Raw genomic sequence first — 18,961 nt, 5'->3', positions numbered from 1 at the left:
TGTATGAATGTCTATTATAGGCTGAACTGAGTGTCTATCACCTTCATGGGCTAGCTTGGTGATTAAATTCAGAGAATCATAGAGAATCATATGCTTGAAAATAGAGAGTTGAAATCTATTTAACAAAGGATCTTTAACCAGTGACAGAAGATACTCAGTGATAGGAAACAATGTATTTTGCACTCTGAGACACCACTAATATTAAAGTGATTTTGAAAAGCTAATTAAAATATATTGTGCATATCCAACATCTCAAATATATGAGTATTACATGTTAATTCATCTAAGATGATTGTGGAATACAATGTTCTGCCTTGTCAAATGTCCTGAATTTTGAAAATGACCTAAGATATCGAGTACAGTTTGTGAGGTCTTGTTTTAGATAACAGAATGAAGTAATATATGCTTAACATGTGAATCATGTTAAATAGTATTTGAGGGTAATTCTGAAATTACTTTAGATCTTGAAATGTCACAGTTAAAACATTATAACTATCAGATTTTTGTTATTAAGTACTAGTTTCAATAACATCAAAACTTTCTATTTGATCATTTTGGCTGTTTTCACAGGATAAATGTAAGTTGAGTATGGTAGACTAGCCATTGCTGATTTTTTGTAAACTGTCTGATTAGTTTAGAGTACAATTTCAATCTGCTGCTCTCAAAAAGTAATAATGTCATTCATTCTCAGACATTATCTATTCATCATTGGGTTCTTAGTGCATTTTATTAGAAGAGGGTGACAGTTTTCACATTAGGAAGTAGCTGTTATCTAAAATTTGCCTTGCATTTAGCCTATTCTCCAACAAAATTGGAGCACTCCAGGGAATCTTAAAGGATTCTGGCAGAAATCTGGAAACCAACTCCACCCAAGAGAGTGTAATTTCCCTTACAATCAGTACTAGAATTGATGGTACAATTAAAATTCTCAAGGTATATTTCTCTTGACATTTGTTTTGATTAAGTCTAACACATTTCTATCTTGATATTTATTCATTTGGCCAGCATGAGCTCAAAACTTAGGAGAATTCTCCACTTAATTCTGTACATCCATTTGTTGATGGTACAATAAAAATTCTCGAGGTACATTTCTCATGGCATTTGTTTTGATTAAGTCCAACATTTTTCTATCTTGACATTTATTTATTTGGCCAGCACGAGCTCAGCAATTAGGACAATTGTCTTAATTCTGTACATCCATTTGGAGGTATATAGAATAATTCAGCAGAGACAAATACTATTTTGGATGATATAAACATAATCACCTCTAATGTGTCTTTTTGGGTTTGATTATAGTTTGTCTACAAATGACTAAACTAACTATACAAGAATTTAAATTTGAGATAACTAGTTATGAAACCTAGTATAGCATTTCTCTTCTGCTTTCTAATATATATTTTAACTAACTGATCTTTGAGTTGTGAAAAAGTTTTTCAAAAGGGGAATATTTCCAAAATAGCTATTGTTACTCTTTCTAATATATTTACTAACTGAGTAAATCACATTTGGAAAGACTTACCTAGGATTTAGTGGATGAGAAGCAAAAATACTTTATGATCAACAAGTAGCACAGTTATTTCTTAGATTCTGTTAAGTTTGTATTATATGTGTATTGATTGAACCAAATTTGATAATATGTCTTTCTTATCTACTATGCACGGTACCAAGATGTCCACTCCATCCCCTTTAAGAGGTCCCTTACTCTAAATTACAGGGTTAAGTCCTATTGTCTCTTTAGAATTCCCTCTTCAAGAGGGTGTAGGATGTTCTTTCCTTTTAGTTTGTAAACTATATTGTAAGCTGCCATTTGCCATAGTACTGCTCATCATCTTCTCTGTGTCAGACAATGTGTAGGAAAGGGGTGTGACCCAGACTGAGCAAATATGCAACTTGTCTTCTTCCCATAAAGTGTGTGCATGTGCGCATTTGTAGGGAGTAAGAGTGTTTTAAAAGTTGTTCACTTGAACTCTGCTCAAAATCACAAATGAAAACATGCCACAAGGATATTTTCTCAAGGTTCCTAACATCTCCTCCCTTGTTTTAGGGTTTACATATCTGTCACCTTTTGATTTTCTACCATCCTCTTGTGAGAAATGCCTACAAACCCATAAGGAATGGAATTAATTTCTTGGCTCATCTTTCTTCCCCTTCTGTAGTCCCATGATTCCAAACCCATTCAGCCTGGGCTGTAGCCAAGGGTGGCATCCTGAGAGTCGGTGATGCCTGTTGACAAAGTTGACATCAAATAGGACATCTTACTATTAGGTATCTATGGGACCAAGTGTGGGCACATTTTCTACAGGTTAGATTTATTTTGTTCAGTGTGAAATGCCCCCCATCCACAGTGTGAAATACCAGCATACCTTTAACTCTTGAAGTTTTCTTGGTGAACTAAGCAAATCTTCAAAGAAGATACAGTCAGTGGCATATGAGTGAGGCAGTAGAAAAGCATAAGTCATAGTAAGAGAGAAAATGTTTCCTTAATTAGAGAATTTCCAATATGCCACATGGAGAAGTGTATCCATTAATTTTCTTCATGCTTTATCTTAGAGCTTATTGGAATAAATGAAAGAACTACTTTATTTTTCAATGGATGTTACCTTTTTCAACCTCTGGGAATCAATGCTTCTAGATTCTAGATAGATTTGATCTCCCTCTGAGTGAGTACATAGCTATTTTCCCATTTCACTTAAAGAGAAATTTTATAACTGTTTCTAAAACACACACAGAGAATATATATCTGATTACTAACTGTGTTTTATGCCCAAAATATGTACTATTGAATAGGCAAGAGAGAATTGAAAATAACAATAGCCACAACAACAGAATAAATAAATGATATAGATGAGTCTCATGGTCATTAAAACACTCTCGGTATCAATGTCCTTTGATATACATATCATCCATAGGAACACCTCCTTCCTCCTATCATTTTTGAGATTTTCCTTTGGGGGAAAAAATATGTATATATCTTTTAGGTATATTTTCTCTTTAATTCCTCATAATATTAAAAAGTTGGGTTTACTGTCTCCATTATTTATGAATTAAACTGAGAATTGAAAAGTCTACCTAACTTGTCCAGACTTATAAGTTGGTACATGGTGGACCAAGAACCAAGGACATGAAGCCAATTGTGTTTGACTTCAAAGCCTATAGAATTATTTTATATTATTGTGATAAAAGATTTTACAGATACTATTTCTTTTATTTCACTAAACATCCTCAAACTTAGATTTAAATAGCTTTTTCAGGTATTAGGGAGGCAAAAATGATTTGTGAACTCAGTTTTCTCCAATTCCATACTCATGGGGATCAACTACTCCCTTCTGCTTTTCTCATTTTCACTTAAACCCCATGTTTTAACAACATCTTAAGATAAATATAATTTTCATTCATTATTATTTAGGAAAGAACAAAGTAACATATATGTGCATATTTTGGTAAGTGAACTGAGAAGAGATAGCATAGAAGATCACTATTAATAAATTTACACTTTAGTCAAATCATCTTAAGGAAATTCAGTGAAAATCTCTATTTCTGGTCAATAGACAGACAGGAGTTGAGTGATATTTTATACTATTATTTTCAAAATATTTTTCAAATCTATGCTATGACTTTATGATCATCAATAGGTAAAAAGAAAGACAAGAGCAAACATCAGAATTTTCCTCTCAGTCGTCAGTAAGAAACCCTTCTGTATTCTTGTTCAGGGTAGATGAGCATCTGTCAGTAGTGGACCCAGGTCAAAATCAGTTTTGTTTTATTGATCTGCATAATGTGGGCTTACTTAAGTTTTTAGGGTGTTTGAATAAATTGTCAATATTTAAAAATCAGTAAATAACATAAAAATCCAAACATATTTTTTTAAAATTAGAGTATCTGGCAACATCAGTTCGTATGGTATGAACTGCATGCTTTAGATGTGTTAGATTTGAGTCACCATATAATTCATCAGTCACTGCTACAATTTTAAGAATGAAAAGAAGTTCCATAAAATTGCATGCCTCACTATCAGGCAGAAGCGGGAATTGTCTCAGGGAATGGAGATGTATGATTACTCTAGTAAGAGTCTTACAGTCATCCAAGTCCTTAATACTCTCTATTCACTCTCCGACTCAAGCCAAGTGTCAATAATTATCGCACTATTGTATTGTTAAGAGGAAGGGGAAAATATTTCCCATACTTAGGTCTCTAAGAAATTAAAGAAACAAAACATATGTTGAGAGGATCTTTGCTTCAAGGCTTTATGCATTATCTTAACCAAAAAATATTAATCTGCCCTTAATTTCAATATTACCTCATATAACAATATTCATTTTATGGCATTTTGAAAATTAATATGGGTTCCAGTTTTATAAGTATTCTGCTTCATTGATATTATAATTACTCCGGAAATATAAGAATATAATTGTCTAGCAAAAAGTGTTTAATAGAATTCTTCAAAATTTACTTACTGTGGAATGGAAATTTTTGAGTTTTTGAAAATTCTAAATCATTAAAATTATTTTTGGATATTAATCTAGGATATATAGTGGAAAATATTGAATTTTCATTCACGAACACCAAGAAACCATTACTATTACTGCTATAGCCTACAAGAACCATATATTAAAGTCAGAGCTTGAACATGCTAGTTTTATATCTGTAGAAAAGAAGTTCCTCTTTAGGACTTTTCACTAGAATTTAGTAAAATATATAATTTTTTCCTTCAAAAATATATGTGTTTTTTTAGAGAATTAAAGTAAACAGGTTCATGAAGGAAGATTTCAGAGTATATTACCAGTCAAATTTACAGAGAGAAATTCTTAGAGTCAATATTATAGTAAAGATAGGCTTACATCATTTTTAGCTTTTTCTATCAACACCAAAGTCTTGAATAATAAATTCAGCATTATAAATTTCCTTTCTGTCTGAATGGACTTGAATGATTCTCAGCCAAGTAAAGAGACTTGGGAATGCAACAGCAGCTTTCTAAATATTCAAAGGTAAATATGGAGGGTAGCTGGAAACAGAAATCCACAGGAAGCAAGTTTAATCCACTAAACTGGTTGTCTACTTTGGACATCAAGAATGGAATGGCTTGTTCCTAGATAGTTGTAAAGATGTAAGAGTAAAATGAAAACTTACCATAGCTAACCTGAAAAATCTCTAATAAACAATGTGTTATATGAAAAAATATATTTATATATTTACATTGTTTTAAATGCCACATGGATACATGTATATGACTCTGTCTACATATATATGTACATATGTGTGTATAACATTTATATATGGATATATATATATGGATATAAGTGTGTGTATATAGATGGACAGGTTATATCTGTCTCCAACGCACGTCGAGAACCATACTATTTTGTAGTCAAAATAAAACAGGAAAGCCTACAGATGATTTGGTCAAAAAATGTAAAGCCTAACAAAGAACTCAGAGTCATGTCTCTTTTGAGATGGAAGATGAAGATCTAGAAATATCTTTCAAAAATACCATAAAATACTTGTCATTTAATATGCTATCTTCCTAACAAATTAGGAATTGGAATATAAATTCTTATTAAATTTAAAAACTTGTTTTACCTAAACATGGCATTTGTACTCCATTTCAAATATGGTTTTTAATTATTGGATTTTTAAAGCATAAGGCACTGGAAGATTTTTTTACACTGATGTACGTAGAAATAAGATGAAATATATTAAGCAAAGTATATTTTAGTGTATTATCCCAGTTCTCTCTCCCCTACACACATACCTTGGATTCTGTCTTTATGGTAGAAAAACATTCAATTAACCAAGCTAATTTAAAATATTGTAGAAAATGCTCTAAATATATTAGGACTAAAGAGTTGAGGAGCTGACCTTGCCATATCTTTCTTTGCAGGCTTTTAAAATCAGTTTGGGAATTTCTGTTCTGTGAACTAAAATTTAATCACATGTTTGTAGAAGGTGAATGTCCCAGGCTAAGATCATTTCTCCTTGAGAAAGTTCAGTCTTTATTTCCTAATAATAACTTCCAGGCTAATTTTTAAAGATTTTTTAGCTTTTGTCTCTTTAGGGAGAATAATGGCTTATGTGTGAATTGAATTGGATACTAAAGCTATGAGGCATTTTATTTATAGACCTACTATTCAGTTTACCAATATTTTGGCTGCATCTTAAAAGTTATTTAATGATTAAAATGATTGTTTTTCTGATAAAAGGAATACATTTAACATAGCTCTTTTATATACTGTTATTCTGTATTTTATAAAATGACAATAACAATTGGTTTACTAATTAATGTGATTTAAAAGAAAATTAAATTCATTAATTTCACTAACATTGTTGATTACCTATTTGTGCATAACAATAAACTATTTACTAGATAAAACTATAAAAATTTCTGATTTTCTATACATATTTACCACCTTTAAAATATTTTATGCCCCTAAATTATTACTTTTTAAAATTAAGATGCATCTAATACATTACAGTAGAGGAGTATGTTTCATAGTAGAGATTCTAAATTTTAATCCAAGCTCCACACTTGGAGTTGGAAAAAATGAGCTGAATCTCAGTTTTAAGGTAGTGCAAATTTATACAAAAGCATTCTAATTATTCCAATTCAGTTCTAGTTTAATCACTAATATATGCCCTCTTCTTAATTTAGGCATTTTCATTTCTTATATCCAAGATTTCCCTTTATAGTCCATTGACAGCCTCAGAAATAAATGAAGGCCAAACATATGGAACATTGTGGGGGTAAAAAAAAAAAAAACCTAAGTTATATTGAGTCATATTCATTTACCAAAGGAGTACCATAAAAATGCACTAAAAATATCCATGACTTTATTATCTTTTCAATCTATATTTATTTCTTAGTAAATTATGCTAACAAAACAGTAATACATTTTCTTTTAATGTGATTTCCCATATGAAGAGTCTAATATACCAGATTAAACAGTAAGACATATTTTAACCCAAATAGTGCTTACGTTTTGCTCAAATAGAGTTTCATTGTAAAGCAAAAGACACCTTACCTCTGGGATATAATCAAAACTAAAAAAGCAACTGAAGACTAGTAGATTAATCTACCTCACGGAACGAGTTATTTCTCCAAAGTTTCTCTGATTCCTTAAGCCAATAAGCTGATGTAGTGTATCAGTTGAAGTTGATTTTATTTGTTGGTAGGATGAAAAAGTCTGCACTGCGTAGGACAGCAAATCTACCTCTGTGATCAGTACTGTCTTATATGACTTAAACATATTATTCGAGCCCATTATTCTGCTATAATTTTAAATAGATTTCAAGTCTTTGAAAAAGATAGCAACACTAAAGTTCTTTTTGTAGGGAAAACATCGAATCACCCATATGTCAATGGCTAGTAATTTTTTAATGAAATAATTTTTTATGTCTCATTGCAAAGTATTAAATTCTAATCCCTTTTTTATAGTTATTTATTTTTTAACTCCAGAAACATCACCTATTTCTCTGAGCATTTGTAACGTTTATTTATGTGGATGTCAGCTACAGTTACTAACCATTTTAAAATAGTAAATGCCCCATTTGTTTTAAGATAAAAATATATCATATTAGCTCTTCTAGCTGGTTTCATTTGCGCAAAATGTTACTTTCTTTAAATAGCATTATTTCTCTTTGTTTTGAGAACATTAGACCGATTAACACTACTATCAAAATGAATTTTGCATGTTATACTTATCACCCTTGCAGATTTATAAGCGAAAATTGCTATGTCATCTGTGTTCATAATTGTTTAAGATCTGCAATAATAGAAAATTGAATGAGATTACAGAGACATCATTCAGACTATAAATTCTTAATTTAGCACCCTAGGAGACTCAATTATTTTTCCTTTTATTACTCATTTGCTCCAGTCTCCCACATTGTAGAACTAAAAATGAAGTGGTTTCAAAGCTTATTTTCTCACAAATCTTGCCCTCTTGTTTCTAGACAGCAATATTTTATACAGAACTCTATCTAATGCTTTATATATTTCAAAAATATATAGTAAAAGAGATCGTTTAAAAATTTTCAGCTGCTTAAAATTAGATGGGGAGGAAGATAGGTGACCATGGAAAGCAATAAAGATGAGATCGTTGAATAACATCAAATTATCTGTCTTAAGATGTATATGATTTATAATTTCTTGCAATCCTATAAGCTTCAACAAAAACTACAATGGAATAAGGGGAGGCCTATAAGGAAGCAATAAAAGTTTACAGCTTAACATAGACAAGTGTTTCCAAAGATGTTTCTATGTATAGAGAAACATATTTTGACAAATATCTCATAATATATGGTTCTCTTCAGTAACACTCTTTCCATACTCCCGCCAACAACCCACCCTAAAAGAGCTTTGTGGGTATGGAAGTTATGAATTTTATTAAATGAAAAGTCCATCAAATGGGATTCATGTAAATGTCTATTTCAATTTGGAAGTCAATCTTTTCAGTGAAGATGATGCAAGTCTCGTATTTTATTTGAATAAATAAATGATATTTATTAGTAGTTTTCCAAAAAGAACTGAAAAAATCCGTCAGGAATGGTGAGCAGTTAAATTGTTACACAACAAGCTCTCCAAAAAGAAACTATTTAAACAAAATTAACTTTGCTTATTGGTTTGTTAAGTCATCACACAAACTGTGGATAGATTTTCACCTGTCTTGATTCAAATGGTTGGGCTTAAAATGTAGACTGTGTGATATAATTAATATTCACTTTGGAGAGCCATGGGGGACACTTAAAAGTGATTGTACCTGTCTGGAATAGTTCTGTCCAATAGAACTCTCTGGAATAATGAGAATATTCTATATCTACTCTGTCTAATATGGTAGCCACTTGTCACGTGTAGCTATGAAACACTTGAATAGCATCTTATACTATATGGCTACGAAACTGAAAATTTTATTTTATTTAGTTTGAATTAAATTTAAATAGCCACACGTTCTTACTAGCTACCATTTTGGAAAGTACAAGTCTGGAACATTTGAAATTGAGGACAGATTTCTACCATCTGAGAAGGGTTTTTGATATAAATATAGACTATGTGAGTAAATTAAAAATTAAATGAATGTTTAATCAGTTAGAACAATTAATATTTTGAGTTCAAACCAGGATCTTAGCACTGAGATATGGAATAGAATATGCTGGGGAACATGACAGGCATGTTCCTTGACTTGACAAAATTTAAATATTGTTATAATAATCAATTAAAGTTTCATTTCCTGGCTATGGTTCAAAAAAAGAAATAGTGATGTGAATGCGAGTGAATTATATTCACGTAAATGAGAAGTCAAAGTTATGAACAACATGGTTCCTGAAGGTAGAGCCAGCTTAAGTACTTCAATGGGTCTGCTTACATGAGAGCATTCCAGTGACTAACGACAATATCAGCTGATAAGGGAATGAGAAAACACTAGATGGGAGAAAACACTAGACTTTATAAACTGCAAAACAAACAAGCAAAAAATCTGAGATAACTCATATTTAAGTAGGCTTTTAAAACACTGTTATATAGAGCACAAATTATGTATGTAGAAACGAATTTCTTCGAAGAAAGCTATTGTTTGCTTCTTGTCCTGTCCCAGAAGACCATTTCAACTGTGGCAATTAAATCTGCAAATAGTGTTACTCCTTTGCTCAAAACTTCTGTAGTTTCCTACATCACTGAGCCTCAAAGTCAGAGTCCCTCCAATAGCATTTCAGGTCTTACTCACATGTACAACCTACCACCCTCCCTGCCCATTGCCTCTCTGACTTCAACTTTTGTTTCTCCTCGCTTGTTCTGCTCTAGCCACATGCTCTTTCTCTGGCAGTCTCGTTAAGGCACTTGGCATTCTCCTGACCCAGAGATTTTGCAATTATTGTAGAATCTTCCAGCTGTTCACCAAAAACACCTCTGAATTCCTGTATGTCCCAGTCTTCTCCGGTGTAACCATATGATTGTGTTTTATCAATGGAAGGTTAGTACAGGTGATTTGGCTACTTCTAAGCCTGACCCATTTAAAGAATGGATGCTTCACTATGCTATTTTCCCCTTGCCAATGACTGGAAGTGAAATAACATGACTTAGAAGACTTGTGTTGAAGACAATCAACTTTTTCGTAGCCTGGATCCTCTAATGATAGCATGATGAAGAGACACCCACACGTCAGGGAGACCTATATTTTACTGTCAGGGGATTGGGAAAGTTTATTGTGCTTAAACCAATTACATGTTTCAGCATCTATTTGTTATAGCTGCCAATGGTAATCAAACTAATCCACTCAGTTATGTTATAAGTATCAAATTTTAAAGTATAAATGTATGTAGTCATAATTACATCATGGAAAAGATGATCTCAGAAAGCATTTGAAAATTTGATATCTTTTTCCATTCATTGTAATTCAAGGACAAACATTAAAAACTGTTTCAAAGAGAAATTTGCCAGCTACGTAATCACTAACAGCACTTCCAACAATTTTATATATCTAAATATTTTCAGAATGATTTCTTGTTTCAGAATGACTCAGCTCAGTCTTTATAATCTAAAGAATTGGGTAAAAATGATATTCATTGGAATTGTGAATCTTTGTGTAAGATTCATGTAACATGGGCTTGTTTCCATAAGAATTATTACCCTTGAAATCAATCTTAATGCTACTAAAAGCTTCTACACTTCACTGTAGTGGTAAAACATAAAACAGTAAAATAAATTCTAAAAACATTATTTAAAAATAGAGTATAAATTATTTTGCCGCACAAACTACTTTCTTCTTACAGGATTTCACAAATTTGTGGTCAAAAAGGGCTTACCTTCAGTACAATTATATTAATCATGCCAACATCATAGAGATAGTAGTGTATGCACATCTTTCTGACTCTAGCACTTAGAGTGGTTAACATTTAGCAAGAGCTAAAGGTAGTGAGTCAAAAAATAATAATAAAGACAGTACTAACCATTCACAATATACACATTGTATCTTTCTAAATTCTTCATTCAATTATTCAAATAATTACGTAATATAACCTAATATATGCATCCTTATGTGAAGGATGAATGAGACATAATCCCTGGGGTTAGTGTTTATGATTTAATGTATGCAGTTGGGTGTTATTTTATATGTTGTTATTGTGTGTGTTATTTTCCATAGATATTTAATTTATGAAAGTATGGGACATTGTGGGAGATCAAAATTGGCCACCCTGAAATATATCTCTTTACCTTGATTATTTTCTCTGAGGGACATTTGACCTCCCCCACTAACTGCCTAAAGGAATTTAACTCTGTGTATGGACAGACTGGCAGGGTCCTCACTAAGCTCATTCTTATCAAAGTGCTGTTTACCAAATATTTACATTTGTAAAGGTATCTCTCTCTGTATTGGGAAGGAGGGGAGATGACCTTATCTCTGGAACTTCTTACCAGTATAGAAGAAGAGGACTTGAATCTACATACTCTTGATTACTATAATTCCTGTCTCTCTGGCCGCATTCTCTATAGGTGGCACTACAAAGCATTGTCTGACAAACCTTTTCGTTTCCCTCTTCATGTGAATTGTCTTCTTCCCATCTGAAATCCCAAACCCTCCACCCCCAACATCCTCCTTTGTCTTTAGCTGAAGATGGTATTTGAGATGAGAATTGCCACTAGTGTGTGGAGAAACTCAGTTTCCCTGGTTTCTCCCATGTATACATGTTGTTAAACTTGGTACTATTTTCTCCTGCTAATCTGTCTTTTAATTATTTGGCCAGCCATAAGAACCTTAAGGGAAAGGGAGGAAGGGGATTCTCCTTCTTCCCCAACAACGTATATATATGGTAACTAGTCTAGAATTTATTTTTATACTATTTTCCCACAATGATGTTTATTCAGAAGTTTAGAATAAACATTTCTGAAAAATTTAAAACATAATTTAAATATCAATATGAATAATGTATGCTTGCTTAGAATTCTATTCCTTGGATTATTCTGTCTTATGCATACACATGTGGTGTAGCCTTCAAAGAAAAAGAAATGTTCTTATTTTGTGGTTAATTGTATTTATGAAAAATTCTAAATACTAAAAAAGAAAAAACAGATAAACATCTGCATACTCTTAAACAAATCTTTAAAAAACACCTGTCATCTTTTTGAGCTTAAAACTGACATATTGTAGTGTTTATAGTATTTTATAATTGACAAGCTATTTCACCATCCTTAACACATGCATGTGCAATCATTCACAGGTACATACTTCAACATAAAATACTGAATTATGTGGGAGGCTGGGAAACCAAGAGAAAATAAAGTCATTTAATAGTTATATTTTTTGTGGACACAAGAATATGTAATACCACCATACCTATTTAAATTTTATTTCTCGTAACAAGTCAGTTTAACGTGTTACTGAATGAGACAGTAGAAGTAAACTGGCAGACATAAAAGATCCAAGTCTAAGACTATGCCATGGAGAAATTTTATTTAATTTAAAACATTTCATTTTATTTTATTTAAAACATTTCATTAATATTGCTAACATTATCATTTTAAGCTATAGTTTCAAATATCAATATAGAAGAGATATTTATTTATAAACAGAAAATGATCATTTCTTTGGAGAAACAACTAAATAGAAAGCCACACTAGCATTTTTATTTTACAATATAATATTCTCATCACAAAAAGTGCATTGCCTTGTCAAAGTTCTTGAATACGAGCAATATTGTTCAGGAAGTGTGCTGTGTCTCATTAGTTTGATTTTTGTTTTTAATTATGATTTATTTTTGAGATTTCCTGTCAACCTATAAGTAGGTTAAGATGTTAGAAGTAAGAGTCATTCCTGTTGGTTAGGTTGCTGAACAGAAATTGAAAATTTCTTTCTATCCAGTGCTTTGTAAATCTGCTGTTAATATGGCTCAAGGGGCCGGATCCCTGGCATAGCGGTTAAGTGTGTGTGCTCCGCTGCTGGCCGTGGGGGTTCGGATGCTGGGCGCGCACCGATGCACCGCTTGTCGGGCCATGCTGTCGTGGTGTCCCACATAAAGTGGCAGAAGATGGGCACGGATGTTAGCTCAGGGCCAGTCTTCCTCAGCGAAAAGAGGAGGATTGGCATGGATGTTAGCTCAGGGCTGATCTTCCTCACACACAAAAAAATATATGTATTGCTCGAATGTGACCTGAGCTATTGGTTGACTCTAATCAGATGGCTTTGTTTTCCTCTAGTTTGGCCTTATGTTCCTCTTATGCTACAATCACTTCCATCAAGCCATGTAGAGGCCTATTTCTAACCCTTTCTGCCAGGAAGGAGATGAAAATCTGAAGGAATTTTGCTCTAAACAGTAGTTCTCAATCTTGACTGCATATTGGAATCTTCTGGGGAGCTCTTAAAATACGTGGATTCCAGGAACCCATCTCCAGAGATTCTGACTCAATTGGTATGGGGAGTACTCTGGCTATAGTTACTTTATAAAAGATCACCTGGTGACTCCATGGTTGAAAAATCACTACTCTAGTGTCATCGCCTGCCTCCATCACTGCCACATCTTCTACTTTGTATGAGCTTCAAGATTGCTTAGTAATAGATCTCAGGCATTTTCAGGAACCCAGGGAGAAAATCAGCTAACATTGCTGTCAGACATTCTATTTAGGTAAATATTAATGGCAGCTACTTGCAACTTCTTTAGCAGACTATTTTAAAGAATGCTGTCAAGAGCACCAGAGCAGTAAAGCAAGGGATAAAAGTTCAAGCAAAGAGATTTGGGAAGAGTCTCCAGGTAGATTTTAGAGGAAGAGGAAACTTCATCAAAATACGTGTGGGATGGAAAGACAAGAGGGCCTTGGGGCTATCATTGCTTCAGAGGCAAGAAGCATGGTAGGATTCATATTTTGATGTGGAAAGGCATAAAAAAGCACATGGGCTACAGAATAAAATCCACACTCACCATATGGTTTTCTCAATATGTCTATGAAAGTGAAAAATGACATCATAAACAGATGTATCATACTTGAGTCATATAAGTACAGGCTTAGTTTTTTCGGGTATAAAGAGAATATAAAATTTTGTACTAGAATGCACAAATTTTGGAGTTGGGGCTGGACATTTTAATCATCATCCTGTTTAATCCCATTTTATACATGAAGAAACTGAGGCACAGGAAGGTTACATGGTTCACTTGATTTTCAAATACAATAAGGTGGTGTTATTTGGCAAAGGCTGTAGAAAAATCACTAAAATTTCTGCACTTTGATTTTATAATCTGTAAAATGATTATGTTGAGACAGATGGACTCCTATATATTCCAATTCCAAAAAGACCTATAACTTCTTAAGAGTTTAATTCTCTTTCAAGAAATTAAAAATCGCTCTCTTGGTATTCTATCCAGAACAAAATCAGAGTACTCTTTACAATTTGGAGCATTTGCCCATTTGCGGTTTTCTGAAATTCTTTCTTTTCTCCTTATTGCTCAGACTATCGAAGCTGTTTTGGGGGAAACTGCTCACGGGCTCCTCTAACTCCCTTGGGCCTATAGATTTCAGTGCATTTAGGGCGGCATGATTTCTTGACCTGTGATATGCTCTACTTTTTTGTTGTTTTTGTTGCTTTTTCCATTTTGAAGATCACACTCCCTCCTCAAGAAGATAAAACAAAAGATCATTTGGGAAGTTCTCCAGCCACTTTCCCCACTTCTAAAATGACACTAGTTTTTTGGGAAGACAGAAGTATCTATTGCGTTTTCATCTTGTTTCAAAAACATTGGTAGGTTTTTTAAAGCATTATTTATTACGTTATCTACATTATTTCTATAGGTCTACATTAAACTTTTATATTTTTTCTTAATGCTATGAACCCTTTTCCTCATTTGGGCACGTTCTTTTAAAAAATTGAGCTAAATAGCTTCCAGAGATTATTACACAAAAGAGAAGGGTCTTTAATCTTCTTAGAGGTTGGTGCTAAGAGCTGGTAAAATGTGTATGTTTTGACTTTTTTGATATTTGAAAATCATGTTTCACACATTTCCCATTGCTATCTAGCAGATGTGTCATTAATACTACTTATATGCCTACTTTCTTGTAAAAGTCCTTAGAAACTTTTTGCACTCATTAAGTCTTAAAATCTCAAAGATCAAAGTAGATGGGACACATTGTTCTCACCTTATAATCAGATAAATTGAGACATAGAAAAGTAAGTGATCTTTATAACCCCATAGCTTTTGAGGTTATTTCAACATTTTCAGAACAAGGAAAATAACTATTGGTAATGACTTCTAAATGTATTAAATTGAGGATATGTACACTATTGTGTTGCTCTGAAACTCACTGTTTGAACTACAAGTGTAATATAAAAGTAGAAGGGAAAATAAAAACAAACAAACAAAGAGACCTTGAGAACCAAGGTTAACCTGGTCATATCCTTGATGTTTTGTAATGTGAACTATAGACTCTATCTAAGAGAGATATTAAGTTTTCTGCCCTTTAAAAGTCGTTTAATGTCAATACTGCGATTTTTGCTTTATAATTTCCAAAATAAGTTTCTCTGGAACTATTTTTTAATATCTAGAGGTCTTATAAAGGCCTTTTGAAAAACTATATGTTATATACAGTTGCATAGTTCTTTTCTAAGCTCTGTAACACACTTCAAAATTGTTAATAAATGTTATTACCCTAATAATGAATGCTTTACTTAAAAGGAAAACATGAAAATAAAGTAAATGTTGATAATCCTCATTTGTATAAGATTATCTAATAAATTAGTATACATGAATTTTCATCTCTTTTACTTCGTTTCTATAATGAGATACTAACTCTAGTACCAAATATCATCTCACTTTATGGACAAATTTATCACATTTAATTAGGTCAGTCAAAACACTATTATTTAGAGCACTCACATGTTTGTGAGTTGCTTTATATTTACATACATTTTTTCCTTTTTAAGATACAATAACTGTATTCCTGGTTGGAAGCCATGTTGTTACCTCCATGAACGAGAAAGAGTATACATGAATCTATTTATATAATGTTCATAATCAGGCAAAATATTTTCATGTTAAAAGTCAGAAGAACTACTGATAATATTTGGGACAAACATATCTGGGAGATGAAGAAGAGAGAGCTTCTGAATGCTAATAATTTTCTATTTGGAATGATGCTTATTATACTTTGCAAAATTCATTAATCTACACACTTACGATTTATGAATGTTCTAGATGTATTTATATTTTATTTAAAATTTTATTTTAAAAAGAGCTAAAGATACTAGCTATAGCTAAAGAGGAGAAAGTTAGACCCTTAGCGAGGAAGAAGTCAGGGCAGGACTACCTAATGATACACAGCTAACAGAATAGGGATTTAAAACAAGAGTGACTCCAAGTGCAGAATGTTAACCATTCTTCAGAAGCAGAAACATACAACTCTGCCACTAAAGACAAGTGTAACAAGTTCACAGCTTTCGAGTCATGACCAAATAAGCTAGGCATATAAAAGTCTGGCTTAGATTTAAGGATTAGTCAACCACTCCAACTTGATTAAGATTGATTTAAACTTGGTTTATTCTTGAAACAACAAACAAAGAATGCAAAGAATATATAAGATAAAAGGTATAATGAGTAGCAGGATCCCAATAGAGTCCTAAGTCCTCGTGGAATTGTGCTCAAAATTTGGAGTAAGAAATCTACTAAAAGTGAAGATCCCCAAAACAGTGGCCTGCTGAATTTTCACTCGCTAGGCTGGGAATTACATGCTCTCATTACATGGACATTCTTGTTATGTGACAGTTACCTCGTTCAGCTTTTTTGCTCGCAGATACTGTAGGCCTATAGAAAGCTGATCATAGTCAACTGTCCAGTTCTCAAACCCTACCTCAACTTCTGGTGCCGCTTTAGTGTCCCGAGACAAGGGATAACTAAATCTTCTCACTCACTGATATAATATGCAGATAACTTTCTGGAGGTAGAAAATTACATATTTATATTTATTGTAAACCATGAAAATCCAAGTCTATTGCCTCCCAAGGGTTCCAGAGGCTGACAGAAGATCCTCCCGTATGCACATCAGAGGGCTCTGAGAAAGTCTCTATTAAAGTCAGGTTTTTTCTTTCTTTCTTTCTTTTTTATTTTTTTTGCTGAGGAGGATTCACCCTGAGCTAACATCCATCTCAATCTTTCTCTATTTTTTAGTATGTGGGCCACTAGCACAGCATGGCCGCTAACAGAGCAGTGCAGGTCCATGCCCAGGAACCGAACCCTGGCCGCTGAAGTGGAGCACACTGAACTTAACCACGAGGCCTCTGGAGCTGGCCCTAAATTCAGTTTTTGCATCAGTCATTTTCAGGAGTTGTTAGTGGTCTTGAGAAAAATGATAAAATGAACTTGCAAGGGAAATATCTGATGTAATGGTGCAGGAGTTAAGGGTTGAAAAACATTAAGGAGTAAAAGTTGCTGAGAAAATATTTTCTTAGGACAAAGTGCAATTGGGGGACTCAAAATGCTGAATTTGAGATAGATATTAATTGCATAAACTTTTGATTTCTGTTTCTGTCATTTGGAGGGGAGAGCAGAGAAATGACTTTATAATTTACACCCAAAGATTACTCTCCTAAATTAATTTGCTCATCGTTTTTGAATATTTTTGTGAATGTTCAAAACATGCAGTGAAATCTGATAATGTGCTGGCTTTGCTAGTAGAGGAAAACAGCACAGTTAAATTATTTCAGTGTTATCAGATGCTTCAAATAGTAAATCAATTTTGGCGGAGCACACTATTGTAATAAAAGTAATGCTCCTACCACATTAAGAAACTTGTAACGAATAAATGCACTTGGAATTGGCTGTGTTGTATGCATAATGCACTATTGCTACTAAAAAAAAAGTAGCAATATTATACTAATTGAAATACACGTTGTCCTTGACAAATTCACAATTATTTTTCTAGCCACAGTTGAAGTATCAAGCTAATATTTTAAAATACTGATATTTATTTTAAAAAATACTCTGTATAACAATATACAATTTTTCTCTTTGCTATCCTGCATCAGTTTGATTTTAGAAATGTTTGAGCATTTGAAGAATTACTTGGTAAATCAATCTAAGTTTTCTACCACGTAATTACATATTTTTTTTTGTTAATAAGTTTTGTAAATTTTGTTACATGTTGTTAAAATCAGGCTTCAGAAATATTTTATCAAATTACTTCATGAAGCTACAAAAACTTCAGCTTGTCAAATGGCAGTTAAAAACCTTGTAAACCAAAGGACAGAAATATTTATCCCAACAAAAGCAAGGTAGAAACTAAAGCTCAGCTTATTCAGTTTAGTAACTAATTAAATCAGAGAAGAACTTATATATTCTATTTAACTTTGAAATTCTAGAATTGTGGTTTAGACTATCTCAAATTGCGTTAGAAAATTTTGGATGCAATTCTTATTTAAATGGGATATTTTAATATTTTTTTCTGAAATAAAATGAAAATGGGAGAGCTTATTTGTGTAGCATCTAAGTTTGGGGAAACCCTCAAAAAAAAACAAAAAGAAACAAAACATTTGGTGAGTTTTGTCTTGCATAACATTTGTAAAAGAAAAGTAATGAGAATCAAAACCAAAACTACATACGAAAATATTTGGGCTTAAATATTTGTATATATTTTTGTGTGTGTGTGAGATCAGCCCTGTGCTAACATCTGCCAATCCTCTATCTAAAAAATAGATAGAAAAAATTCTGCTAATTTAATAAAAATAGTAAAATAGGTCAATTTTGAAAAAAAAATTTCTTGAGAAAAATACCAGTGATAGTGAAACCATTAGAGACAGATATGGATGAAAAGAGTGAAATTTGTAGGTTGATCACATATACTGGATTGTCCATGACAGTGCTATAGTTCACAACAGTTGTCTTGGTGTAATCATTAATATCCTGTTGCACTGCCAAAATAGTCCCTAATTGGATGATAAATTATATTTTCACTGCAAACATATTTGAGATAATCAGGAATAATTAGTCCACTGAATAA

The sequence above is a fragment of the Diceros bicornis genome, chromosome 11, assembly GCF_020826845.1.
Source record: "Diceros bicornis minor isolate mBicDic1 chromosome 11, mDicBic1.mat.cur, whole genome shotgun sequence".
Lineage (NCBI taxonomy): Eukaryota > Metazoa > Chordata > Mammalia > Perissodactyla > Rhinocerotidae > Diceros > Diceros bicornis.
This window is presented reverse-complemented; position numbering follows the sequence as displayed.